Source organism: Mirounga angustirostris, unplaced genomic scaffold, assembly GCF_029215605.1.
Source record: "Mirounga angustirostris isolate CCGP_5_RB_7025 unplaced genomic scaffold, mMirAng1.0.hap1 SCAF_6, whole genome shotgun sequence".
Classification (NCBI taxonomy): Eukaryota; Metazoa; Chordata; class Mammalia; order Carnivora; family Phocidae; genus Mirounga; species Mirounga angustirostris.
Genome location: NW_026991714.1, coordinates 68,834,082 through 68,861,905, shown reverse-complemented (window position 1 = coordinate 68,861,905; position 27,824 = coordinate 68,834,082). Strand labels below are relative to the sequence as shown.

The 27,824-nt window shown below is 43.3% G+C and overlaps 1 protein-coding gene across 7 annotated transcripts in view; it reads left to right on the top strand.

Annotated features, from left to right (window-relative positions):
* The first annotated feature begins 3,626 nt into the window (after positions 1–3,626).
* Positions 3,627–27,824, top strand: part of DISP1 (dispatched RND transporter family member 1) — a 176,368-nt gene continuing 152,170 nt past the window's right edge. For 2 of the 7 annotated variants that reach the window (XM_045877678.3, XM_045877679.3), the window contains exon 1: positions 3,671–3,782. The gene's annotated coding sequence lies outside the window, so the exon portion shown is untranslated. Of the gene's footprint in view, positions 3,783–27,824 lie in introns of all 7 variants that reach the window. The other 5 variants (XM_045877685.3, XM_054508140.2, XM_064594520.1 and 2 more) reach the window with 4 other exon arrangements.

Here is a 27,824-nt window from a genome sequence, read left to right as displayed (position 1 = left end):
TTAATTGGAGAGCATTGGCTGAACTTATTGTTCAATACATAATCTTTAATTAATATGATTTTACACTAAGTGGTTAGTATTCCAAGGGACATGCTGTTCTGATTGCCCCCGACTACAGACGAGTTTATTTTGCAACAAATTACTAGTGACTGTGTGCAAAGGGATCGAGGCACAGCTGTGGACCTAACTGCTGCTGAGGATGGTGATGCTGGTTGATCTTTATGAACAAATACAGATAAGAAAAACACCCATGTATGAACGAGAGAGAATATATATAGAAAGTGTAAATACACTCTTTAACCTTATTAGCTCCGTTAGTTAACTCATTTATTTGTCTGAGCCAGTGGTGAGTACTGAGAAAATGTTTCCTTAAAACGTTCTCTCCTGATTCCAAGCGAGATGTCTGTTTTCCACCCTCACTGACAATGAAACAGGGTCACGATTTTGCAGTCCAGCTGATGCTAGAGGCCAGGAGGTGGATGGCAAGAAGCTCAGCAGCCCACCTGGGGACCTCACATTGGCGTCCGGGGGGTATTACACTCCCTCCACACCAGAAAATCAGGCCACGGACTGGGAGGGAGAAGATTTTGCACTAATCCTGTCTCTGGGATGGTTGAAACTGTTTGACCTTGGGAAAACCACTATGTCCAAGTGGACTTCCGTTCTCCCCTCTGCATAACAAGGACTTTGGAATACATGGTTTCCCTGTCTCCCTCCCATGCACACTGAGGCAGTTTTCCTGAAGGGACCAGGCAGCAGTGGAGGTGTGCAAATCTTCCTCCTGCCATTGGCCTGGGAGGACAAGCTGGCTCAGGAGCTCTGCTGAGAAGGGATGGATACTGTAGGGTGAGCAGGCAACCTATGTCTTGTGAATTGCTGTCTTGTTGTTCCATTGCTGGGAATAGAAACCTACTAAAACTAACTCAAGGAAAATGGGGACTATTGGAAGGACACAGAATTTTATTTATTTTTTAAAAGATTTTTTAAATTTTGAGGCGGGGAGGGGCAAAGGGAGACTCTCCAGCAGCCTCCCCACTAAGCACAGAGCCTGACATGGGGCTCCATCTGAGGACCCTGAGATCATGACCTGAGCCGAAATCAAGAGTCGGACACTTAACAGACTGAGCCCCCCAGGCGCCCCAGGACATAGAATTTTAATACAATTTGAGGACAGGAAGTGTAGCTGGACCTCACAAGGGACTGGAAAACAAAACCTGGCAGGTGGGGACTAAGATGAACACCTCTCAGATAATCCTGTCTTCTCTCTTCCCTCCAGTTTCCCCACCTTTCGCTCTCCGTGCCTCCGACATCTTGCTCATGCCTAACCCAATTCTAGATTCACGTGACATTTCTATCTCAACAGGAGAGACCAATTGTAGCTCCAATTATGACCAAAACCTGTGCATAAGACTCTCAAGCTGTTTGGGTTTGTAATGGATCTACTGCAGTTTGCTGTGGTGATCAGTCTGGACCATTTGTCTCAGTGCCCATTCAGCAGGGGCTCTGAGAGCAGATGGTCTTAAACAAGGGTGTGCTGTGGGTGGTTGCAAGCAGCAGAAACCTTCTCTGGGGGCACCTGGGTGGCTCAGTCGTTAAACGTCTGCCTTTGGCTCGGGTCATGATCCCAGAGTCCTGGGATCGAGCCCCGCGTCAGGCTCCCTGGTCAGCGGGAAGCCTGCTTCTCCCTCTCCCACTCCCCTTGCTTGTGTTCCCTCTCTCGCTGTGTCTCTCTCTGTCAAATAAATAAAATCTTAAAAAAAAAAAAAAAAAAAAAAGAAACCTTCTCTGGCAAGTCAGGCAACAAAATGTTCCAAGTACACAGGGTATCTCCTGCAATCAAAGGAGACACAGCAGGTCCTGGGTCCTCGGCAAAGGGTGTTAACAGATCTTTCCTTTAGGGCACTGCCCTTTATGGGTCTGCTCTAAGGGCTTTCTTGTTTTCCTATGCCATATTTTAAATTCATGGGGGTGGGGGAAGAGTCTAAATGGCCCAGTTTAGGATGTGTCCATCTCTGGATTAATCTCATTTACAGGGGATGATAGTAGGAACAACTTGTCCCACTTTTCCCAGCACTATCCCAGTTTAAGCACCAAAATTCCAGGGTCCTGGGATCCCCCGCAATCCTGGGCAAACCAGGACATTTGGTCACCCTAGAACACGGTCACCTGTGTATGCATATATGGCTCTTTAATGGATTGCCCTGTGTGTTAGGGCCATTCATACAACAAAACGACAAAGAACTGTGATGATCGATAGCAAAACATTTCATGGAGTGCCTCTTACATTCTACTTCTTGGTGGCCCAGCCCCAGTGTGCACATGCATGCGTGCTAACGCGCGCGCACAAACACAATCTTTTCATTCCTTCAAAGTTACACCTCTCTACCGCGTGATTGGATTATTTCATACACCACCACAAATGGACTGCTCGCCTCCCCAAGGTGTGCCCCACTACTTCATCCAGAGGGGATGTTGTGGCCTCAGGGTACAGACTTTCTACATGACCTCCATTCTTCCCGTTCTTCCGTAACAATCCTATCTGTGTATATCACAACATAACCCTGCTACTGGCGAAAGGAAAAGAAAAATTGTCACGCTTTTTCTAAAAAGGAAAAGGGGGGCTTGGTGTGCGAGAAGGTACTTATTAAACACTAGTAGCAAGCAAGAAAATAACTCAGTAGAGCCAACAATCCTCATTACTGTAGCGGGTAAAGTTTTCTCCTCCTCAGCCCATTCTGTGATTCCCTGTGGCTTCAGCTGGCATCTCGCTCGGTGGGGGTGACTTGCCCAATGGGGTGACCTGAGGGGTGAGAACCCTGTGGTCCTGCCTTACAGGACTTAGTCCTCCACCGCCGTTTTTGCATCTGGGTACCGCAGTTTTGGAAACGCTCCCTCGAGGGTGAAATGTTCTGTCCACAGTCTTTGTATTTTTCTTTGATGACCAGGTCCATGACACTAGTCAACCCCACAACTCCCGACTTTCTCTACTGCCCTAGAGAAACCGCCCTCCCTGCTGTAAGGTGTCCAAAGTCCAAGCTCCTTAGTACAAGGTCCAGCAGTCTTGGGGTCCGGCGGGCCCCGGTACTTCCTCCTGGCTCCGTCATCTTCGACCTTGCTGCGGTGGCTGCGCCCCAGCTCCCGATGCGCGCCCCCCCACCCTGGGCCCCCGAGGCAGCCCCCCGGCCCCCGGCTCCCAGTGAGCCCCCAGCTCCCCGGTGTAGCACCCCCGACTCCCCCACGCGGCCGGTCTGGGTCTGGCGCCAGTCTCCCCGGCATGCACTCTTGCCTCGTCCCGCCTTCAGCTCGCAGCCGTCGCCGGCGCCCGTCAGCCCCCGCCCCCGACGCCGCGCCCCCCCCCGCAGCGCCGCGCCCCCCCCCCGCAGCGCCGCGCCCCCCCCGCAGCGCCGCGCCCCCCCCCCCCCGCAGCACCGCCCCGCGCGCGTTCACGGCCAGCGCTGTGCCCAGCCCGCGGACGTGTGTGTGACCTCCCGCCAGCCTCAGGTGCTCCGTTCCGCCCGCAGCGCCCGCCGGCTGAGCCGGCTGCCGCCAGAGCGGGCAGCACCCGGGGAGAGGAGGCCGCGGAAGGCCCCCGGCGGCTCCCCGCACCCACCCCGCAGGCTGGGGCGGGACTTCCGGTCCCGCTCGCGGACGCCTTCCGGCGCGAGGCGGAAGCCGGCTCCGGGTCCGCATCGGGGCCGGCGGGTCCCGGGCGGCCGTCTCCTCATTGGACGCGCCCGTCTCCTCAGTGGACGCGTCTCGGCGCCGCGGGACGGGGAGACAGGGTAGGGACGCGGCGGGCGGGCACCCCGCGCGGGCGGAGGGCGAGCAGGGACGCCGGGCTTGAGGGAGGCGAGCACGGTCGGGGGCGGTGGGCGCGGGTAGCCCCGAGGGCAGCCGTGAGGGGGGAAGCCGGGGCGGGGGGCGCGGGCGTCCCCGGGCAGGGGATGCGTCCCAGAGGGCAGGGGCCTGGACGAGGCGGGCCGCGGGGCGGCCCAGGGGGCTGGCGGGGAGGGTCAGCCGTCGTCTGGGGGTCGCGGGCGAGAAGGGTGCGGGCGCAGCGGGTCGGGAAGGTGGCCGGCCGCCCGCTGCTGGACGCCGAGCTCGTGGGACCCCCCCGCCAGGTGGTGCTGGCTCCTCGGGGCGTGTGTGTGCTCACCCCGTGCGGGTCTCCGGAGGAGAGCTCGCATTCCCGGGGAAGCGTGGACTCTCCCCTGCCCGTGCCACTCGTGCCGCTCTCTTTGTCAGACCCGTCAGGTCATGTATGATTTGTAGTCGCCTGCCCCCGCGGTGGGGCTGGGACCCCCACCCCCCGACTGCGCCGTGCAGGCGCCCCCGAGACCCGCGGTCGTGCTCGGTGCTCTTCCCCGAGCGGGTAGCAGTCCGGGTTGTCTTTCCGCCTCCGTCGTGCACTGAGCTCCTGAATGCCTTCACAGCTGCAGTGGGACTTAGCAGGGTTCTGCTTAACAGACAGCGTTTCTACTATTGCTTCAGTTCTCGGCTGAACCGGAAAAGCGCAACTGTACAGAAGCCTGCAGACAGTTTCGACCAATTCCTAAAAATTTACTTAGGCTTTATTTCTGCTACGTTGCCATTGACAGCGTGTTAAGAAATATTAATGACCCAAGATCTGTTGTTATATACACATTAAACACGTTCAGTTTTCTTTAGTGTCCAGTGAAGTGTGTGGGCTTGTTATAACATTACCGGAGGTGATCATTATTAATTTCAGTTTTTGTCTGCGTTGTAAGTTTTATTGGCTGCAATTAATATGTGCTTCCCAATCTACATCGTGTGGTGTTTCCCGTAAGTGTAATTACAGAGACTCCGGGCTGTGAGCAGCGGGTGCACAAACTGGGCAAGGTAGCTAGGGACAGCCATCACGTTGTGGTTGGTGGAGGGTGATATCTGATGAGCGCTTGCTTGTTGCAGGTGTTTGCTATTTCAGGTGTTAAACGTTTTTATTTTTCAAATTACTGTATTGGTACAGGTAGTTTTTGGATCTGATTTGGTGGTCTGACTTGCACTAATTAAATAAACTAGAATGTTTTATATTTATTGCTGCCTTAGTGTCTTGCTAGCTTATAAATTCCTCCCACAACCCCAGTTTTATGGAGGTATAATTGACAAATAAAAGTTGTATCTATTGGGCTCCTGGGTGGCTCAGTTGGTTAAGCGACTGCCTTCGGCTCAGGTCATGATCCTGGAGTCCCAGGATCGAGTCCTGCATCGGGCTCCCTGCTTAGCAGGGAGTCGGCTTCTCCCTCTGACCCTCCCCCCTCTCATGCTCTCTATCTCATTGTCTCTCTCAAATAAATAAATAAAATCTAAAAAAAAAAAAGTTGTATCTATTTAAGATGTACAGTGAGATAGATATATATACATATTGTGAAATGATTGCCACAGTCAAGCTGATGGCAGATCATCACCACACATATTTAACCATCTGTGTGTGTGTGTGTGTGTGTGTGTGTGTGGTGAGAACAGTTAGGATCTACTCTCTTCCAGATTTCAAATTCCAGTATTAGTAACATGTATAAACTCTTGATGGACTTGAAAGTCTGTGCTTGAGTTACATAGTTATGATTTCCTTATATTTAGGGACACAGTTGGAAAGCAGTGCTGAGGAATAAACAATGCTTTAACATGTAATTGAGCATATTCAATAATTTCTCAAATTAGAAAATGAAAAGATTAACTGCTGTGTACATTTCTGTGTATGTATCTCTTAATTTAATCTCATTTCCTTAAATTAGACAATTTTTTTTTCTGCTAAGGCTTGTCCTGAATTTTCCATAAAATCTTGGTTTAAAAAATGTATTCTTTCCCTTTTCCCTTGGCTTTTGGGAGATAAAGCACTTGAGAAAGTATGCAGGTCTTTAGCCTTTAGTTTGGGTAGAGGAAGTGCTTGTTTTTGAAACACAAGAGCTCGCCTTCTGTGGCAAGTTTCTAGTTATATGTCTGAATGATATATTTGAAATTTGATTGCTCTGTGTTCTGGATAATCTTTGAAATTTTTGTTCTTTGTCCTAATTGAGTACATTTTTAAGCTTTTATAGATAAATCCTATGTGTTATTCTGTAGGATTTAGATACATTTTACAGTTTAACCAATAGTGGAAATTTTTTATGAGGGTGCAGCAAATTACTAGTTATTCTTATGGATTTATTATTTCTTTTTGTTTCTGCTATGGCAAACTATGTATCTGTGCTTTGGGAGAACTACTAAAACAGTGATAAGCCCAAACTCTGTTTTTGTATACACCTATGTACACAGTCTCTTTTCCATCATCACCTGTTTGTAATATATGAAGTAGTTTGCTATATGAGTTTTTTGGTTCTGTGCTTTCTGATTGTCAATTTTATAATTACATAGTCCAGTCTCAGTTATCTGTACCCCCCAGTTAGAAAGCCATTCCCTGCCATTTGATGGAATCAGGAGAATTTGTTACTGCTGAGGAATACTGCTTCTGGGCAAGGAGATTCCAAGGAGAGTGTTGGTTTTCTGCTGACTTACTACCCAGCTGCCTTGTCTGTAATGTAAGGTTGGGTGAGGCATAGTCAACCCCTTCTTTTAGTAGGACTTCTGTCCTTTTTCTTCTGCTGAGTTAGACCTTTTCTCTCAGTGACTAAGGTGACCTGGCCTCGGTGTGACTCGGGGGATCAGAGCAGCCAAAAGGGCTGCAGTCCTGTTGGTCTAACCTTGTTCATTCTACCGAGTCTGATCCCATAAATCTTGGCAAATTTTCCACCCTCCAGACACTCAGTTATGGCTGTGAACCATTTGTTTACATTATTATTGTTTAAAAAGTAGTTTTAATACTAAATCATAATTGGTTGGATTGTATAAATGCACTCTACTTAGTTTTGCCTAGAGTGAGGCATCACATTAAATTATACACAAACTTTCCTATTAAAGTGATACAGTTGGAGATATTATAGAAAATACGCTGATTGCCATTAGTCATTGCTCTTTTACTACTTTTCTTGGTTGGTTTGCTTTAATTCGAGATCCTAATGAAAAGAAAAACTGTCAAATAAAAGATGTGGGGGAGGCAACCATTACTGTTGACCTGTTAAGAGGTGGTGATGGGAGCTGTCTCTGGTGGTTGGGAGTATCTTAGCCCTGACATTGTTTAGAATTGCCAGTGCTTGGTGATAATAAAATCAGCAGAAAGACTTAGTTGGCTTTATTATTGTTTTAAAGTACCGTACAGACAATGCACTGCTTTATTACCTGCAGGGAGCAGAAAGAAATCCCTCCTACTTCTCCCACCTCCATGAGAATGACCTGGCAGAGGCTCTTGAAGTCAAAAGTTTATGTGGTAATTAGGTATCATGGAAAGTCTTGAGGGAAGGGTTGAAATGTGAATAAAAAAATAAATATTGAGGTTTATTTTAGCTTTGGGTTTTATTTTCAATATCTAGAAGAAAATGTGGAGATTAATGAGAAGACCGGGCAGTATATATGAGCGAACATGTCTTAATTAAAGTGGCAGAGGAGGTAGGGCAGACCCTAGGAAGTGATGCATTATCAAGTTCTACACTTTACCACAAGAGCTAAGACTATGCAGATAAGGACTATCAGAGTCAACACCTAATATTTTAAACCTAAGTGGTGACTCTTTCACAATGATTGAATAGCGTTGCAAAAATAAAAATAGTACAAGGAACCACCTGTATACCTTTTATTTGGATTCACCTATTAACATTTTACCCCATTTGCTTTATCACTTAAGAACAAGAACACTTTTTTTTTTTTTTTGAAGTAATCTCTACACCCAATGTGGAGCTCGAACTCATGACCCTGAGATCAGGAGTCACATGGTTTTCTGACCGAGCCAACCAGGTGCCCCAAGTAGAATGCTCATGTAAAATATACTTCTGAATGGAACTGCTAACTTTCTTTTTCTTTCCTAACAGTTAATTGATTGGCTCTAACTCACTCAGTGCTAGTGCTAGAAAGTACATTGGTAGAGAATCTGACGTGACTCACTGAAGGGTGGTGAATGTTGACCAGTTCACGACCAGTGTGCTTTGATTCTAGACCTCTGTAGCCTCTTGCAAGGTCTTATCATCCTGACTGGGGTTATAATTCTTATGTCTGTCTGTTGCTTTGTGGCTTATACCTTTTCATTTGATTTCAAAACAACCATGTAAATGTTCTTCCTTAGACCTACCTGATCTTGCTTACAGTCATTCAAGTCTGCCTTTTTTTTTTTTTTTTTTTTTTTAGGATTTATTTATTTAATTGAGAGAGAGAGAGCATGCATGGGGGAAGGAGCAGAGGGAGAGAATCTCCAAGCAGACTTCCCTGCTGAGCAAGGAGCTGCTGCCCACTTGATCTCAGGACCTGAGATTATGACTTGAGGCAAAACCAAGAGGATTTTGGCTCAATCAAACCAAGATGCTCAACCAACTGAGCCACCTAGGCGCCTCCTCTTAATCTCTAGTCCTTGGTTATTGAAAACAGCTAAACAGCACCCTTTTTAAGGACATTTAACGTATTTTGTAAAAAATACCTTGTTAACACCTCAGGTAAGAGTATTTTTATCCTTTAGGATTTCTACCTAAAAATATTCTATGTCTTTAGTCCATTCACAGGGCCTTATGTTGGTTGATCTTTCAAGATCCTAGGTTTTTCATACCCTTTTTATTTTTTTATTTTATTTATTTATTTTTAAAAGATTTTATTTATTTGACAGAGAGAGACACAGTGAGAGAGGGAACACAAGCAGGGGGAGTGGGAGAGGGAGAAGTAGGCCTCCCGCTGAGCAGGGAGCCTGATGCGGGGCTCGATCCCAGGACCCTGGGATCATGACCTGAGCAGAAGGCAGACGCTTAACAACTGAGCCACCCAGGTCCCCCTTTCATACCCTTTTTAAAGTGCAGAGCTTAGAAGAGTCTGACTAACATAGAATAATGACCATTTATGTGTAAATTATTTACAGAGTGCTTCTCTTATCTAGTCATTTGGTCCTTAGGGCAGGACAGGTAGTATCCCATGTCAGAGACGGAAACCATGAGCTATATAGAATGGTTCAGTGACTTACCGGATGTCCTCTGGAACGAGGCTGTGTTGGTTCTGGGATGCAGCCCCCCCGGTCTTCTAACCCTAAATCCATATACCCTTGATCCCGATTCACCTGTTCTACTGCATCTCACTTTCAGATCCTATATCACATATTTTTGAATGTATTTTAAAATCCTTTTGGCAGGGCGCCTGGGTGGCTCAGTTGTTAAGCGTCTGCCTTTGGCTCAGGTCGTGATCCCAGGGTCCTGGGATCGAGCCCTGCATTGGGCTCCCTGCTCAGCGGGAAGCCTGCTTCTCCCTCTCCCACTCCCCCTGCTTGTGTTCCCTCTCTCGCTGTGTCTCTCTCTGTCAAATAAATAAATAAAATCTTAAAAAATAAAAAGAATCCTTTTGGTTTTCTTGTTTCTTCTCTCTTTTCACCAACTGAACTTGGTGTTAGGGGAAGAAAGTGCTGACTCAGTCTTTTCTTCTGCACTTAACATAGTATCACTGCAGGGTTAGAGTGGACCGGTAGTAAAGTCATTTAATCCAGTCTTCTACCTAATTTGGATACTCTCATGACCCTTCCCTTCTCAAAGTTTATGGGAAGGGATTTATTTATGGCCCTTGCAGGAAAACTTAGAGTAACAAGGTGTTCACCTCTTTCTAATCGGCCTTGCTTCATTGTTGGGAGGCTCCAGGTATAAGAGTATTTTTTTTACTTATAACAGATCCAAATTACCTATTGTGGTTTTTATCGATTCGTTTTAGTTATATCATCCAGAACAACATAGAAGATCTATTTTCTCTTTGCAATGTAAAATTTTGTCATATATTTAAGGTTAAGTGTCTCTTCTCAGGTTAAATAATGCCACTACCTAGATCTCTCACCATCCTGATCATACTATTCTGGCTGCAGTAGGTTGGCAGTATCTTGAAAATATGGCTTCCATAATTGTCCATGCTACTTTAGACATCTGATCAAGGCAGCAAATGGGGGGATCATTACTTCCTGTAAAGTTCTATTACTGCACGTTCAATATTACTGAAGTCCAAAATTACATTAACATTTAAGAAGACACATCTTGCTCTTATATTAAGCATTTGGTAAGTCAAAGCCCAAAATTTTCATGGGAAATCTGTTAGTCTGGTCCTTGCACCTGTGCAACTGGTTTTTGAACTGAACTACAGGACTTTACATTTATTCCTGTTAAATTTGATCCTGCCTGGGTCTCAGAGGTCCAGCATTTCAGCCTGTAGTGATCTATTTTGGTCCCAGTTTTCTTACTCGCTTATCCTTTTCAGCTTTGTCTTTTACATTTATAATACCTACCTCTTCAAGCTTGCGTGGAGCCAGGGCTGGCTTTGGATTGATGATAGCTACATAGCTCATGCTCCTCGTAGGGCTTACAGGCAGATTGTCTGTGTGTAATTTTATGCCAGGTTTTCTGCAGAGAGGTGTGACAAGTGGTGGTTCTCTGGATCAGGTGCCCTTATGCCCTGGGAGAACCAAGAATTACTTAGAGGCCATCCCAGAATTTGTGTTGGGTGTTCAGCTCCCTACCACTCACTTTTACACGTGTGTCTCTGAAGAATGGAGAAAACAAATCATTGGAATTGTGCTTCCACTGGGAGAGAGGCTGGCTTTCTCCCAGCCCTCCAGACAGAAGGCTACCACTTAAACCTCGAGTAGTTGAAACCCTGGTTTAAAGAAAGTATCTGGGACCTGCCATTTCTTATGTTTAAGATTTTGCTTGGAGTTAGCCTTTTGACTATATATGAACTCTTTATCCATACTCTAAAGACTTAAAAACTTACAGAGGGAAATGATAATTAATGTTCTTGGAAACTAAGCTTTGCCAGTGGCCTCAGTCCATTATTGTAACGGAGATATATAATTATGCATATGAATTATATGTAGATCGACATAGATTGTAGAGCTTATTTTCATTTTCAGTCAATGTCAAACCTTTCAATCCCAAACTAGTAATCTCTTATATAGACACATTTTTTAAGCTTTAGTTCAAATCTTAATTTTTTTTTATCTCCATATTTTTAACATTAAAATGGTTTATAGCTAAGTCTAGACTTGAGGAACGTCGATCAGTTGGCGAGATTAATTCTGTATTTACTAGGGGAGTTAGACATGAAACAATTGAGTTTTCATTGAGTTAGGTACAAAAGGGGAGAGGAGTAGTTGGAGCCCTAACCTGAGTTCAGGATATCTGGGTGCCAGAAGTAGCTGTGCCGCTAATGGGCTGTGACTGGTGGGGTGCTTGGCCTCGTAACCGTCCTGTGAAAAGTTAAGGGGTTGATCCCATCAGTGTTCTTGTTTTCCCCAGTGTTACGGGTAAGCCTCAGCTACTGCTTCCTAATTCCTATTGTGGGGAGTCTGTTTCCTACGGTAAGAGTGGCTGGATTACATGGCCTGCAGGCCCCTTTTCAGCTCTGGTATTCCAGGGCTGTGCTGTCCAGTACCGGAGTCAGCGGTCACATGCGGCAACTTGAAAAACGCCTTTCTTCAGTCACACTAAACCTCCCGGCCAAGGCTTGCGTGCCACACGGGGTCACCATGTCAGCCAGTGTGGATGGCGATATTTCTGCCTGCTCGGTGTGTGGTTGCACACTGTTCTGTCGATGCTGTTCTAGAACCTGCTCTGTGTGAAGTAGGGACAGATCTCAGGAAAGTAACAATGTGGAAAGTGGACTCACTGAGGATAGAATCTTTGTGTCTGGTGGGCAAGGGCAGCTGCCTCAGGGATGGCTGGGCTATTTCACGGACAGTTAATCCCCGCCAGTTCCCTTCAACATTGGATAGAAGTCATTGCTGAGACACAGACGGTGAGCTGGGGGACTGAGAGGTCCTCAGCACTAGGTTTTCACGGCCCTTTCTCGTATACTCTATCCAACAGAGAACAGGACATACGGAAACCACACCTATATTGTGAGAACTAGTGTTTATCTGTAAAAGAGCCAGTTAAAGTTGCTTTTGAACTCTTGAAATGCATTACCTTTGTTTCCAGGGTGTGGGCAAGATTGGCATCTGTGTTAGGGAAATTTGGCCAAAAAGGTATCTTTAGACCAGTGGTTCTTAACCTGTCAGATCCAACACTCTGTTTTTATAATAAGTATTTTATAATTCCTCCTTTAGGATCCTGAAATGAATTCATAGATACACAAACCTAATGGCAAAGAAATGAACATAATTTTACTGTGATATAAAGGAGGAACAAAAATGAAATCACTTAAAAAATATATATATATATATTTTTTAAACTATTTTATTTAGGGCGCTTGGGTGGCTCAGTTGGTTAAGCGACTGCCTTCGGCTCAGGTCATGATCCTGGAGTCCCTGGATCGAGTCCCACATCGGGCTCTCTGCTCCGTGGGGAGTCTGCTTCTCCCTCTGACCCTCCCCCCGCTCATGTGCTTGCTCTCTCTCATTCTCTCTCTCTCAAATAAATAAAATCTTTAAAAAAAAACCAAACTATTTTATTTATTTATTTTTAAAGATTTTATTTATTTGACAGAGCACAAGCAGAGGGAGAGAGAGGGAGAAGCAGGTTCCCTGCTGAGCAAGGAGCCCGATGTGGGACTCGATCCCAGGACCCTGGGATCATGACCTGGGCCGAAGGCAGCCGCTTAACCGAATGAGCCACCCAGGCGTCCCAAAAAATATATTTTTAATATGTATGTTCTGTACATGTTCCAAATGGTCAGTGTTTTGCCGCTGTGTCTAGAATGACTGTGAATGAGACAGTCACACATGCAGGCCTGGGCAGCTCAGCTGTACTTATGTACCCTGAATGCTGGTGCTATCATTGAGGTCATTGTCCAAAATGGTGAGCAACTTGGTCAAATTCACACAACAGTTAGGTATGGCCTTGACTTGGCTTTCAAAAAGCAGTTGCATTTTGGGAAAATTTAATGATTATTAAAAGTGTGAATAAGATAATTTGTGTTTTTATGTTAAATGGCTCAGATAATTTAAACAGTTTTCTGTCCATGTGTTTCTGGTGGGATATTCAACACTCAGGCAGAACGCAGGATGATCTGGTGGCGCAGAAGTGAGCTGTGCCCAGGGCTGCTGTGTGCCTTGCACTCCTGGCCTCGGTCCACCTGCAGTGGACCTAGGTGCCTTCAGTGCCCCTCAGCCATTCTCGAAACCAAACTTTAACAATGCCTCTTAGGTTTTAAAATTAAACTGTATTATGTTTCAGCCTTATAACCTCAGAGGAAGCCAGTTTCTTTTCAGAGTGTGTATGTAGAACTCTTTTTAGATTAGGGATAACAAGTATGTGCTAACATCACAATTCTGATTCATTAGTGATGGTTGTCTTGACCATTGTGTTAAAAACCTTGGTATTAAAGAATATTGTGATTTATTAGTTATATCTGCCATAGGCAGAAGGGGGAATGGCTGCGTGGGACACCTGCCATTTACTCCCATTGCTGATACAGTTCAATGCATCTTGATCCACTGGGTGCCAACAAGTCCCCCAGGGGATTTGGAAATCTGTGGGAAAGTTTTTGTTTGTCACAGTGATGGGTGTATGTGTGTGTAGTTAGCATTTAGTGTTTGGGAACCAGGGATGCGAAATGACCCACAGTGCTTTGGACAGTCCTACACAATAGGAAAATATCCCATCCCCAAATCTTGATGTCCCTCATGGGGAAACTCTGTCTAGCTCAGAGAAGAGTCTAATTATGGGAACTCTTCTGAGCAGGACGGTCACTGGGACTTAAACAGAGACCAGGTATCTATTTGTTAGGGATGTTATTGGGGTCAGCAAACTACACCCCCCACGCTAACTATGGCCTGTGTTAGTAAATAAAGTTGTGTTGGAATACAGCGACGCTCATCCATTTATGGATTGTCATTGACTGCTTTGGGGCGACAGCAGCAGAGGTATGAGTAGTGGCCATAGAGACTTGATGGCCTCCATGGCCTAAACACTACTGGCCTCTTTACAGAACAAGTTTCTAGTTATCATGTATCATAATGTTTTTTGAATGGCACCAGTGTGTGAACTGATGTCACTAAGTGTGTGATTCTTACATCCTTAGTAGTTTTGTGTGTGTGTAGTGATTCGGAAATCTTTTTCTCTGTCACTGTAGCACTGAAGATTCACCAATTGATGGATCAACAATAAAAATTAGAGCTGGAGAATTCTCAGCTTGATTTTGCAAATGTCACCAAGTAGGGCAAGGTCTACATCTATTTTGTATGCTTCCTCAGTTTTTGAGATTGGGCTGATGGTTGACTTTCCCCACAGTGATGTTATACTAACTGGTAGTGAGGAAATACTTTCAAAGCCATGACAGAGAAAAAAATGGAATCTTACAATCTTCTGAAATCAGTTTTGGAGCTTAAAAATTCCAGGTAGGGAATATCACTGTTGTTCTTTTCCCTCCTATGTATTTTAGTAAAGAAAAGCACAGTGAGATAGCAGTACTGCTAGTTTGTTGGTTTTGTGCAGGAAGTACTAATTTAAAAAAATACTTTAACATTTAAAAAATAATATTTTAAAAAGGTTACAAGAAACAGACATCTGTTAACCCTTACTCAGAAAAGAAAAAAAAATAGCAGTTTGTCTTTCAGTATGTTGGGGTCTTGGGCTCCCCAAGAGACAGAGCCTGTGTGTGTGTGTGTGTGTGTGTGTGTGTGTGTGTGTGTCAAAAGAGATTTAAGGAATTGGCTCATGAAGCTGTGGGGATTAGCAGGTCAGAATTCGCAGAGCAGGCTGACAGGCTGGAATGTGAGGGAGGCATTGCTGCCGCCAGGCTGAAGGAGAGCTCCTTCTCTGGGAAACCTCAGTTTTTGTTCTTAAGCGACAACTAATTAGATGAGTCGCACCCACACAATCAAGGGTAATCTCCTTTATTTAAAGTCAGCTTCTTGTAGATATTAACCACATCTACAAAATACCTTCCCTGCAACACCTAGGTTAATGTTTGATGAATTAACTGGGTCTTGTAACCCAACCAGGTTAACCCATAAGACCAACTATCACAGTATTTAAAACATGTTTGGTATATTAAAATATGGCATAGTGAGTACTGATTAGGATAATGTCTATATTTGAAGACCAGTAGTCTGTAAGGGATTACCTGGGTCTTCACTCATGTGTCAAATACAGAATAGAAAATGAACAATTAAATCAACCTGTCACCCTTTGAAATGTAGAAGTTCTCTTTTTTGTGGTTTTTATATATTGGGTATTAATTTTTAAAATTTAGAGTGCCTTGAATTATTTACTTATTTATTTATTTATTTAAAGATTTTATTTATTTGACAGAGAACGACACAGTGAGAGAGGGAACACAAACGGGGAGTGGGAGAGGGAGAAGCAGACTCCCTGCCGAGCAGGGAGCCTGATGCGGGACTCGATCCAGGGACTCCAGGATCATGACCTGAGCCGAAGGCAGTTGCTTAACCAACTGAGCCACCCAGGCGCCCTAGAGTGCCTTGAATAATTTAAAAATTTGATAACTTTTTGTTTTTTATAAGTTAATGCTGTTGCTAGCCTTTTTGCATAAAAAATTCTTAGAGGTGGGAATTAATTTTGCACTTATTTAGTCAAATTCTCTTCATTTGTGGTTGAGAAACCAGTCCCAGGAAGGTGGAGTGATTCGTCCAGGTAATGCAGTAAATAAAAGAACCATTATTAGAAGCTGGATCTGATTTCCAATCCAGTACCGTTCTGCTATGAGAGTGATTACAGGGAAGTAAAGCTAGTAAAGGGATTTTCTGAAGAGAGGGTGATTTTGAGTCCTTACTTAAGGGATTGAGTATGATTGGTAGTTGAGAGAATGGAGGTGATATTCAGTCCACTCGGTGCCACTGGGGAGAGGGTGGGCAGAGTGAAGTGGGTGTGTCCCGTGGTGTGTTCAGGTGGACAAGCATACCCACTTGGGGCCACAGCGACGTGGGATACCCCTGGGGCCTGGAGAGATTTCACAAGTAAGTACAGGCTAGCCATCGGGTGATTCCCAGGGGATAGTCCAGAGGACCTCAAGTTGGGAGAATGTGTGGTTTGGAAGAAGTGGCCGAGAGAGCTTTCTTTCATGAGGAGGTTAGTAGAGAAACAAGGAGCTGTTGGAACCCAAGTGCTCTCTGAGCAGCACAGGGCTGGAGTTTGGAAATCCCCCAAGAGGGAATTGTAAGGATTCCCTGGGGCACAGAGAAAACATCCTGGGATGTAAATGGGTCCTTTAGAAGGTTTCAGGGCTTCAGGCATCATCGAGTTTAGTTCCTTACCTGCAAAATAAGTGTATTAATATCCACTGCTCGGCGTAGTTAGAGGGAGTAAAGGAGATGATGTGTGCAATGTGCTCATTAGCATAATGCCTGGCTCGTAGTACTCAAAAATGATAGCATTTATTTATTTATTTATTTAAAGATTTTATTTATTTGACAGAGAGAGACACAGCGAGAGAGGGAACACAAGCAGGGGGAGTGGGAGAGGGAGAAGCAGGCTTCCCGCGGAGCAGGGAGCCTGATGCGGGACTCGATCCCAGGACCCTGGGATCATGACCTGAGCCAAAGGCAGTCGCTTAACCGACTGAGCCACCCAGGTGCCCCAAAAATGATAGTATTTATATACTGTATCCTGGCAGCTGGCTGAGGGTCTTACCAGAAGCTGTCACTAGAGTGAGATCCTTTTTCTTTCTCCCCTTCTCTTACACTTACTCACTCTAGCTATTTTAGGCCAACCTACAGCTGTTCACCATGGTTTCTTACTTCAGGTTTAGTATTTCCAGGCATAGACAGTACTTCTTCAGCTCTGTGGTCAACAGGGCTGGTCTTTCTGAATAAGCTGTGCTCTTTTTTGGGGGGGTTGTATTTCAATTGCAGATTTCATCTCAGATTGAAACGATGTACTTAACTATGGCATTACTTCCAATTGATTCTATTACCTTTTTTGCACTTTGGACTATTAACTAGGAAGATACAGTTGGAAAGGGGAGTGAAGGTGCAGGATTTTGAAGCTACTTCTCCCTTTCCTCTTCAAAGGGTTATTTCCTTCAGGTTTTGAGTAAAAAACAAAATGGAGTATTTCAGTGGATGCCAGCTCGAAAGAGAACTGACTTAAAAAGACATTTTTTCTGATAATTGCGTCTTAAGATATAAAAGCACTTATGGGTGTAGACTCCGCAGTAGTCAAATAACAGATTTTTTCAGTGTATGGGATTAAATTTGAGATGACTAGATGTGAGGCATAGAGCATCTGCTCCAGCTTGATAGTGTGATTATTTCTGAACCAGGCTCGGAGCCGTTTCCCTGATGTTCAGAACAGAGTAACCTGGAGTGTTTAGTGTCATTCTAAGGAGCCTTGCTGGTACTCGAACATCTGTTGAGTAGGGTTCTCTCTGGAACCCTTAGGGCTGGACGAGAGTGTCTCTGCACAGGTCTGTATGCTGGGTTTAAATTTAAATTGAGAAATTTGTGCATTTCTACATTTCCAAGCAAAAGGAGTTCAGAAAAGCTTGAAAGAAGCCTTCAGGGCAAAGAAGTAAATGTGAATGTTTCTTTTGAGTGACCTCTGACTGCTTAAAAAAAAAAGATGCAATTAAATGAATATTAATCTTTGAATGATTTCTCTGTAGTTTGATCATAAGGGAGAACAGGTTTGTATTTGCAGACCCTAGCGTTTCACATTACGTGGTATCCTGTTTCATAGTCCTAGAGTTGATAAATATTGGTAATCTGCAGTAGCCTTTGATTTTGAGGGAAATAGGCTGGGCATTATTGCCCCTAAAAAGCCAGAGGAAGGGGGGTCTGTTGACTATTAGCGTTTGTTCTCTGGCTGCCCCTGCACCCTCTCCTGCAGTCTCTCCCTTCCCCTGCCCTGCGGTGTCCTCCATTAGGTAATGGTGCTAACATCACCCATTTCTCTCTCTTTTGTGCCTTAACCTCTCCACCTAGTGAAATCTCCCACTTCCCTCATAACTGATAGCTAATCCATAATTATTTGATTATGTCAATTCAGAGGAAGGTGTGGATGACCTATAGACCTACTCCTAAGCTACATTATTTAAATTGTATATGTATTTTATTTTATTTTATTTTTTTTTAAAGATTTTATTTATTTATTTGACAGAGAGAGACACAGCGAGAGAGGGAACACAAGCAGGGGGAGTGGGAGAGGGAGAAGCAGGCTCCCCGCCGAGCCGGGAGCCCGATGCGGGGCTGGATCCCAGGACCCTGGGATCATGACCTGAGCCGAAGGCAGACGCTTAACGACTGAGCCACCCAGGCGCCCCTAAATTGTATATGTATTTTAAAGTGAAATTCATAAAACCACACAAAAACCTGTCAGTCCAAAGCGTTAGTACATGGTTTAATATATAGAGATTGCTTGTTTACCTGGTCTCTTCAGACTTCCATTTTTTGGACTCCCAGTTTCTAAGAGAACATATTTCTTCCCTAGAGGGGTTGAGAAGAGGAGACATGATAATGGGGAGAGACAGGACCTTTCTCAACTTGACAGATTGGTATAGCCGCTTTATGACTTTTTCCTTCTTCAGGTCCTTCCTCTGTAATCTCACTACATTCTTTTTGTTTTCTTGTTTAAATACTCTTCTTAGGAAATATAACTCACTTCTTAATTGCAGGTTCCAGTCTTCCACCTTGCCATAAGTTAAGTGCTCCAAATTTATGGTATCAAGTTACAGATTCTCCTGTGAAGCTTATGATTTCACTTTGTCTTTTTAGAACAGTAATAATAAGTTCTGTTGATACGAAGAATTTTTTCCACCAAAGAGTACAAGTCACCACTAAATGTGTTCCTCTTGTTAAAAATGTCTCTGAGAACACTGGCTTCTATTTATTGATCAGGCACTGCACTGGGCATTTAATAGACATTGTATTCAGCCCTCGCAACAGCCTTATTTAAGGTAGATACTTATATTTCCTTTTTATAGGTGAGGAAGCCAAAGTTTGGAGAGTTTAAGTAATTTGTCTAAATTTGTAACACTTATAAATGGCGGAACTAATTCTAAAGTCTGTGTGCTTTTGATTGTACACTGTTTTCCTCTGTTTTAAAAGAGCCTTAAATTGGGCGCCTACCCTCAGGTACTTTCTAGAGGGTATGAGCAGCATGGTGATTCTAGAATTCTTTTTAATATGCACGTACTCACAGTAGTGTTTGTGATTCATCTGTTCCACTTTAAACTTCTATGAAGTGCTATCAGGGTCTTTCAAGGCTGGTACCATAATGTAGCTTCTAGCAAGAAGTAGTAAATGCTTACAAAATATTTGCTGCGCGCATAAAAACAATGACACAAAGAGAGGTGGCAGTTAACGTAGAGGGCTGTTCAGAGAAGAATGCATTTCTTTTAGAATGTGAAGCAGGAACTTTCTCATATTACAGCGGGCTGCAGGGCAGGGCTGGAATCCAAGCTTTGACGAACATTGCCCAAACTCTTTTTTGTTTTTCTGCTTTACAACCACAAGTTACTGCCAGCTGAAAAGGATAATGGGAAGTAATGATGAATGCATTTCCATTTGCTGCAAAGAGAATTTTAGACACTTCCGTTCTTTTTAAACCGAGGTAAAAAGGCTGCTTTGAAATGAAGAGTAAATTAGTGGCTACTGAGTAAGTGGTTATTAGATTCCTGCTCTAGGAGTTGGCTCAGGTGAGATTGATGGTGGTAGCTGCCAGTTCACAGTTAGGTCTCAAATAGTTACTGCCCCGGGGGGGTGGTGTAAGAATTCAGTCTTTCTTAAGAGTCTTTTCTTTTCATCCCTGAATTGTAGGTTTTGGATATAGGTGTTACTTTCCCTGGGACTGCTTAGGTTTTCTTAGGCTGTCAAGGTCAAATGCAAATCAGACTTTTAGAATTATCTGCTGTGGGTGCTCGTCCCCATGGAACACGAGAGAACTCAGCTGTTGGTGAATAGCCTCCTGTTCAGCTGCTCAGGCTGTGAGGTGGGCATCTTGAATTGCTGTGGTCACAGAATAGTTGGCAGTTCTTGATTCTTTTTGACTTTATTATGTTTTTTTATGGTTGCCTCTCAAGATCACTGCAGCAGTGTATTATAGAAAAATTTCATTAGTCCCTTAATCCTGTAACCTGATTATTAGTAATCAGATCTCTGGCCTCAAGTGAGCAGATTAGTGGCCACTGTTATGCCTTAATAATTTTTAATGATTTAATTTGTGGCTCTTTGGCATTGGATCTGGTTGTTGTGTTTGCTTAATGCTGTATGGTGGGCATTAGGATTACCTACTATCAGGGAGTAACTAAATATAATTTATTTAGCCACTGCTTAAGGTGCTTTTTGACACTTCTGGTAGTGTGGTATTATAAAATAATATTAGAAACAGGATAATAATTCCATGGCTAGCTCACAATTATTGAATATTTACCGAGTGTCGATTATTATGCTAAGGACTTTTACATCTGTCATATCTAATTTAATCCTTACTGCAGTCCTATTAAGGGCTGTCACGCCAGCCTCTTAGATGGAGACTGAACTATGTGGAAGCTAAATAGCTTGCCTGTGTTATACCGTCATTGGGGCCGGGGTCTGAATCTGGGCATCCTGACCTCAGGGCCACAGCCCTTAACTAGTCCACTGGACAGCTAGCCTTCTGTTTTATACATCATCCAGCTCTGTGTAAGCTTTCTACTCCTGGAAGTCCACCAGGCCCTATCAGAGTCTGTGTATACATACAGGATTTTCCATTTCTAGTCAAATAGAACTTTCATCTTTAGTTTTAGTGGTTGCCAGTTGGTTTCTTGCAAAACAGTTTCAGCTTTTAGCATTTTTATTGCAGGTAAGAGGACTGTGTCACCTTGCTGACTATTTGACGTACTGCTTTAAAGTTGGTAGCCAAATCTTTGTCCTGGGAGAAACAAAAAGTTAAAGCATTCATACTGTATTTTGGGTTGTATTGTAGTTTGGGGGGCAGATTTGTCATTTGAAGTTTATCTTAGGTATGGAAATTAATTTCTGTTCTCTAAAATGTACAGAGGGGGGAAGGTCTGGAAGTGTCCTGTGTAGAAGAGAAAAAAGCCACTCAGAATATAAAATTGGCCATGGACAGTTTAAAGCAGGGATGGGGCGAGGACATGGATAATCCATATGTGGGTTGTCGAACTAAGGGTTTTTCACATTATTTTGTCCTTAGAGTCAACCTTTATAACACTCTCATTGGGAAACACCTGACTTACTAAGCTTTTACTGAACATTCTGATTTTTGGAGCACAGTTTCTAAATTCACAAAATAATCTTTATGCAACAAGATATTATTTTATTGTATTTTGGGATTATATGCTTAATTCTGAATTTTGACAAATTTTAATGAACTGAAATGAGTTACACATCTTTGAGGTAACATAATTTTTTTTAAAGACTTTATTTATTTGAGAGCGAGCATGAGCTGGTGGGGAGGGGCAGAAGGAGAATCAGACTCCCCGCTGAGCAGGGAGCCTGATGCCGGGCTCAGTCCCAGGACCCTGAGCTGAAGGCGGACACTTAACCGCCTGAGCCACCCAGGCGCCCAAGATCAGTTTCTTCCTGATACAAACTATTTTTATTAGTATTATAGGTTCTGCGACTTGATCTCTCTCTCTTTTTTTTTAAGATTTTATTTATTTGCAAGAGAGCATGCGTGTGCGAGAGAGAGAGAGAGAGAGAGAGAGAGAGAGAGAATAAGCAGGGGGAGCAGCAGAAGCAGAGGGAGAAGTATACTGTCCGCTGAGCGGGGAGCCCAACACGGGACTCGATCCCAGGACCCTGGGACCATGACCTGAGCCAAAGGCAGACGCTTAACTGACTGAGTCACCCAGGCATCTTGGGACATCCGGGGACTTGATCTTTTAACCCCAGAAATAACACAGTGTTTAGATGTACCCATATGCATTTATCTTTTTTTTTTCCTTCTGACCATTCTATTGCACATATGGATAGGAAGATGAATTGTTTTTAATTTTTCTCCCCTTTAGGGCTTTCTGTGGGCGGGGCTGTGCTCTGGCTCAGCACTTTGCATAGGCACCCCAGTTTTGCCTCCTGTTGTCCTGGTTCCCATAGCTTCTCCTCTCCCCACTTTAAGTTCTAGCCACTAGGACTGTGCACATGAGCCTAGGACATGCTGGTTTCAGAACTAACTCACCTCTAGATTTGTGCTTTCTTACCATTTCTGCCTTAGAACATTTCTCTTGCTTTATAGCTGGCTCTGCCATACATTCAAAAAATAATTTTAAAATATATAATACAGCATTTTTAGGGGATCTCCAGCCATCGGGTTTACATTGCCAAAGAAGTCCACATTGTTGTGCTTGATTGAAGTGTTTTGCATTGAACCTGGGGGTTGGGGGAGGACTTACATACCCATTCTTACTAACTGGCAAACCTCTTTCATTGAGAGTCCTAAGAAATAACTTGTTTGAAAGAGAATGATGGGGTTCAGGACATGCTACCCCAAAATATGGCACTTGGGCATGTTGAATATTTTAAGCTGAAGGAATTTGAGAAATTGGCAGGTGTAGGAAGGACTTTCTGGCCTTTCCCTGAAGCAGGTCATAAGACCCACACCTGAGAGGTGCCCTCGCCAAACCCAGAGGAAAGGCTCATCCTTATCTCTGAGGATGGAGTGATGCCAAGAGGAATTTGAATGAATAGTCCTTGCTAAGTTTCCCCATTTTACTACTTCTTTATCTCATCACATTTTTCCATGACTCTGTTCCTCATCCTAGTATAAAAACATTTCTTTGGTCTTAATTTCCTTCTGAAGGCTCCTCTGTCACATAAAATTTATGTTAAATAAATTAGTATGCTTTTCTCTTGTTACTCTGTCTTCTGTTACAGAGTCCCAGCCAAAATTTAGAAGGGAGAGAGAAAAGATATTTTCCTCCCCTGCAGTTTCTGGTGACCATGAAGGCATGGCTGGGGCACCCCACTCACTCCAGAGTCTGCGGATGGGATCTTAGGAAAACTGACAAAAGACCAGGAAAGGTAAGACTTCTTGCCACAGTCAGCTCTCCCAGATCTCTGTCTGTAGTGCCCAGTCTACCCTAAAGAGAGGAAGGGAAACATTTGTCTTTGTCCCTTCATTTCCAAATTCAGATTAGCAAGAGAAAAACAGTTGTAAAAATCAGATCTTTGAATTGTGACTGTCGTGAATTTGGTTTTGGGTAACCAGTTGATTACAGATCCTCTCCTTCCCGGGGACAGCTGTTCTCCTCCTGTCTGTCTCCTTGTGTCCTGAAAGCCTGGCTTGCCTTTCTCCCTGCAGGGGCATGCAAGTTACTGGACTTGTGTGTGCAGTTGGCCGGCTGCAGGCTGGGGCACCATGGGGTCCCCAGGGATGTGGCACCCTATTTGTGGCTAATGTCTGAACCACTGTTGCCACCTCTCAGGGGTGTTGTCTTAGTCTCTCTTTTGGCTGTCTCTGGGGGTGACTCTGGATCTTGAGAGGCCTGTATCTTCTGCAGCCTCTCTGGGGAAGCCTGGTTGTGTCCTTGTTTGAGCCATAAAACGCTCATTGGTTTTAAGTCATAAAAGGCTCATCAGTTTCGAGTTACTTGAAATAGGTATACCTTTGGTTAAGAAAAAGTGGGGCGGGGGGAGTTCAGTACTGCCAGGAATTTTTGTTGTTTGTTCTGTCTGAAACCTGATGAGGTATTTTAAAGGACTTTTTTTTTTTTTTTTTTTTTAAGAGAGCACAGGCAGGGAGAGGGAGAGAGAATCGTAAGCAGGCTCCATACTCAGTGCAGAGCTCGATCTCATGATCCTGAGATCATGACCTGAGCCCAAATCGAGTTGGATGCTTAACCAACTGCGCCACCCAGGTGCCCCTGGGAAAAGTTTTTAAATATTTGCAAGGCAACAACTTATTCCCATTGTCCACTTCATATAGCGTAGTACTGGTCATCAGGATTGGAAAATTAAAATCAATAGTATTACCAAAGATGGAGGGGAGATGATAACGCCAGGACAGAGAGAGTATGACGTGATTGGTGTATCTTATAGTCAGAATGACTCCAATTTAGTTTGAGAAGATTATAATCTTTGTCCAGAATACAAATATAACCCAAATAAAATTAAAGAATAAGTGACCCTTTCAAAATTTGAAATTATCTTTTGTTCAGTGAAGCTGCTTCTGACAACCGATATGTGTCTTTTGAATTACTACCTACTATTTAACAGAACATGGTGTCCTGCGCTCTCAGAAATCCATAAAAGGGCATCATATAAATTTAGCCTAAAAACAAATACTGAAACCCAGGTCATTATGTCCATAAAGTTTTCTCTAATCTCGTTGCCTGTGATAATCTCTTCTGAATCACTACAACACTTTTACTCAACAAGTACAGGATATGGGGTCATCAAAGACAGGGATGAGAATTTATGGCTGTTTGTAAATTCTAGCCAGCGTCAGAAATAGCTCTGTACACATCATGGGCATTTGGTATATATTTGTTAAATAAATATAAGAATACCTTTTTTGGGGCGCCTGGGTGGCTCAGATGGTTAAGCATCTGCCTTCGGCTCAGGTCATGATCCCAGGGTCCTGGGATCGAGTCCCGCATCGGGCTCCCGGCTCAGCGGGGAGCCTGCTTCTCTCTCTCACCCTCTCCCCTCTCATGCTGTTTCTCTCTTGCTCGCTCTCTAAAAAATAAATAAAATCTTAAAAAAAAAAAAAAAAGAATACCTTTTTTATCCAAAAATAAACTTACTGCCCCCAAAATAATGGCCACATATTTTACATATCTGCCTGATTCATAATTTCACATGTGTATGCATGTATACATATAAACACCAAACTGAGTAATAGTTAAAATGGAGAGGTAGCTCTCATCAGATAATAATGCTGACATTCAATGTTAAAACAACCCAGTTTTTAAGAAAATCATCTGAGAAGCATTTCACATTAGCAAAATCGAAGGCCAGCATATTAAAGGTTCTATACAACTAATACATACACACATCCTGCAGAAGAAAAAAAGGATCCATGAACAATTTTTAGAGGAAACCTATGTTGAGAACATTGTAGGTATATAAATCCAAAAGATCCATCAGTTCCATGTGCCACCATAACAACCTTTGCAGGTTTTTCACAAACTTAGACACCATTCTTTAGAGATTAGACTCCTTCCCCATTACACCTAAAATCAAAGGACAAAGAGCAGAGGTTACCATTTCACAGTTGTTGACTTGTCATCTATAAAAGACAGTTACAAAATGCCATACACACTATTTGATTTTTAAAAAAGTAATGTCCTGTTGGCCTTAGCACAAAGCTGGAACCATTTGGAGAAGACAACCAAAAGATACTGTAGAAATCTATGCATGGAGACTCACTTTAAAGAACGTGAAGGGAAGGGGAGGAGAAAAGTTTCCAATATACATACACAGATTGCACAATCGTCATTGCAATGACCTGCCCCCCCCCTTCCCAAGAATAAAAAATAAAATCTGCTTGCAAAGAGTCCTTTCAAACAGCTGATTGATTTTCATGGTCAAGTTACGTGGTTTGTAAGACTTGAAGGTACACAAGCCAGTGATAAACACCAAATCACATGACCCACTTGAGGAAAAGGCATGGAAAATCTGTCTAGGGTTTATACTGACTGTGCAAATGAATGGGCTTAGTCGTTACTCAGCATCACCATTTAAAAGCAAGCAACTGTTTCCTTTCAAATACTCATCCTTTCTCTTAGCACAAACTGAAAACCACTGTCAACAACTCTGAATCAATACCGCCTGCTATGGAAATAATAACTTGATAAAATGTTAACCTTAACCCATTAAAAAATATTTGGGTTAAGCATCTTTCCCATTAAAATCATATTTTAACAATGTTTAGTGAGCAAAGGAAAACACATATCTTATGTAGGTAATCACATTATAAGATTACATGAAAGAAAGAAGAATATAGGAAACACTGCTCTAAAATTATTTTCTACTTCTAGATGCCTTCCTAATATTTATTGCTAAATAAGGAGAATAGATGAAAAATAGAACCTAGACACCATTTTTGATAATGCATGATTTTTTCACTTAAAAACATGAATTAATACAGATATAAGGAAAATTTCTCTTATCTAATTTCTTTTAATAAAAAAATCTGTTCTTGAGCCTAAAATCTGAAGAGAACTGATGAGGTACAGTTATCATCTCTTTGAAGATTACAGAGGCCCTTGAAGAAGGTAAATCCTCAGAACTTTGCAAAATTCCCATACAAATAAGTTTTTTTTTTAAAAAAAGATTTTATTTATTTATTCATTAGAGACAGAGAGAGAGAGGCAGAAGGAGAAGCAGGCTCCCAAGGAGCAGGGAGCCCAATGCGGGACTTGATCCCAGGACCCTGAGATCATGACCTGAGCCGAAGGCAGATGCTTAACCATCTGAGCCACCCAGGCGCCCTACCAATAAGTTTTGACATGTTCACGGTAACTTCAGCCTTAATATTATAAATATTCTTAGAGTATTTGCTCCTACCTGAGCTTTACACATGGCAGTCGATGCTCAGATTAAGTAAATCTTGGCTTCTGTTTATCTCAGGATAAGATTCAAGAAAAACAATACTTAATGCTCCATTAAAAGATCTGTTTTCAGACTTTTCTCTTTCTTCCTCAAGGGGCAGTCAATATAAATAAGCCTCCAGAAAGGGGAGTATTCAAAAGCTTTTTTTTTGGAAGTCATCTGGTTCTTTATTATAGGGGAGAAAACACCAATTTCCTTCTACCTTTCTAAGTTCTCTATAACAGATGACAAATTAGTGAAAGAAAGCATTCAAATTTATTTAATGCAAATTTTATGTGCTATAGGAGGCTTCAGAAGGAAATGAAGACCAAAGAAATGCTTAAAACCTGATTTTTATCCTAGGTTTCATCAAAAGTAGAGGGACAATGAAAAATAGGATAGGAAAAAAAGGAGTATGAGCTGAGAGTAGTAAACAGAGGAAAACAGAGTCTTCTTGGTGTCCCTGCATCTTTAGAGAGAAGTATGCTCCTTCCCTCCAGATACAGGGAGGGCATTTCTCATTTGAGGATCTTATGGCCTTCTTCAGGGGAAATTCAGATAGTCCTTCCTGCATGTGCTATTTCTTAAATTCCTTCAATTTATAATATTCGACATGCCAAGGTACCATATTCTGGGGTAGCATGTCCTGAACCCTTTCATTCCCCCATGCGAAACTTTCCCAAATCTCATAGTCCAAACGAGTTGGTAGACTCTCCCACAACCCATGGAACCAATCTCAGTCCTGGGAAGAGGTCAGTCCTGTCAAACAGTTGTGTCTCATTTCAGGATGTGTTAGTCTAGGTGGGAGTAGAGATCCACCTACATTAGGCCCTCTCTATGGTGTGAGCAGTCAGGCATTTAAGAAGGGACATTTTTCTAGAGACAAAAGAAGAACAAAGATTAATGTTTAGAACAAACTCTAAACTCCGTTTTTGAGCCCAGATGGCAGTCAGTTAGGATTTCTAGATGTTGGGTTCAAAGCATCTTTGAGATGGTGGAGTGAGGACAGGCAGCAACAATCTGACAGATTTTCCTGATTTGCAGTTTGAATGTCTCTGTGGGGTCACCATGTGTTCCTGTGAATTTCCTGAGTGGCCCACATGGCTATAGGCAGGAAGGTTGCTCACACATGATCTGCTGGGGTGATTTCTCAGATATTTAAATCAAATCAGCTATCCTCAGCTTGCAGGGCTTCCAGAAAAGGACAGTTTTGGTTCTCACTGCTTGCAAGGCAGAAGGGTGGGAGAAAAATTGGAAATGTTAATTTGGAGAACTATAGCCAGATATTGGAGGAAGCCAGAAGAATTCAGGATCCAGTCCAATTTATAGGTAGATA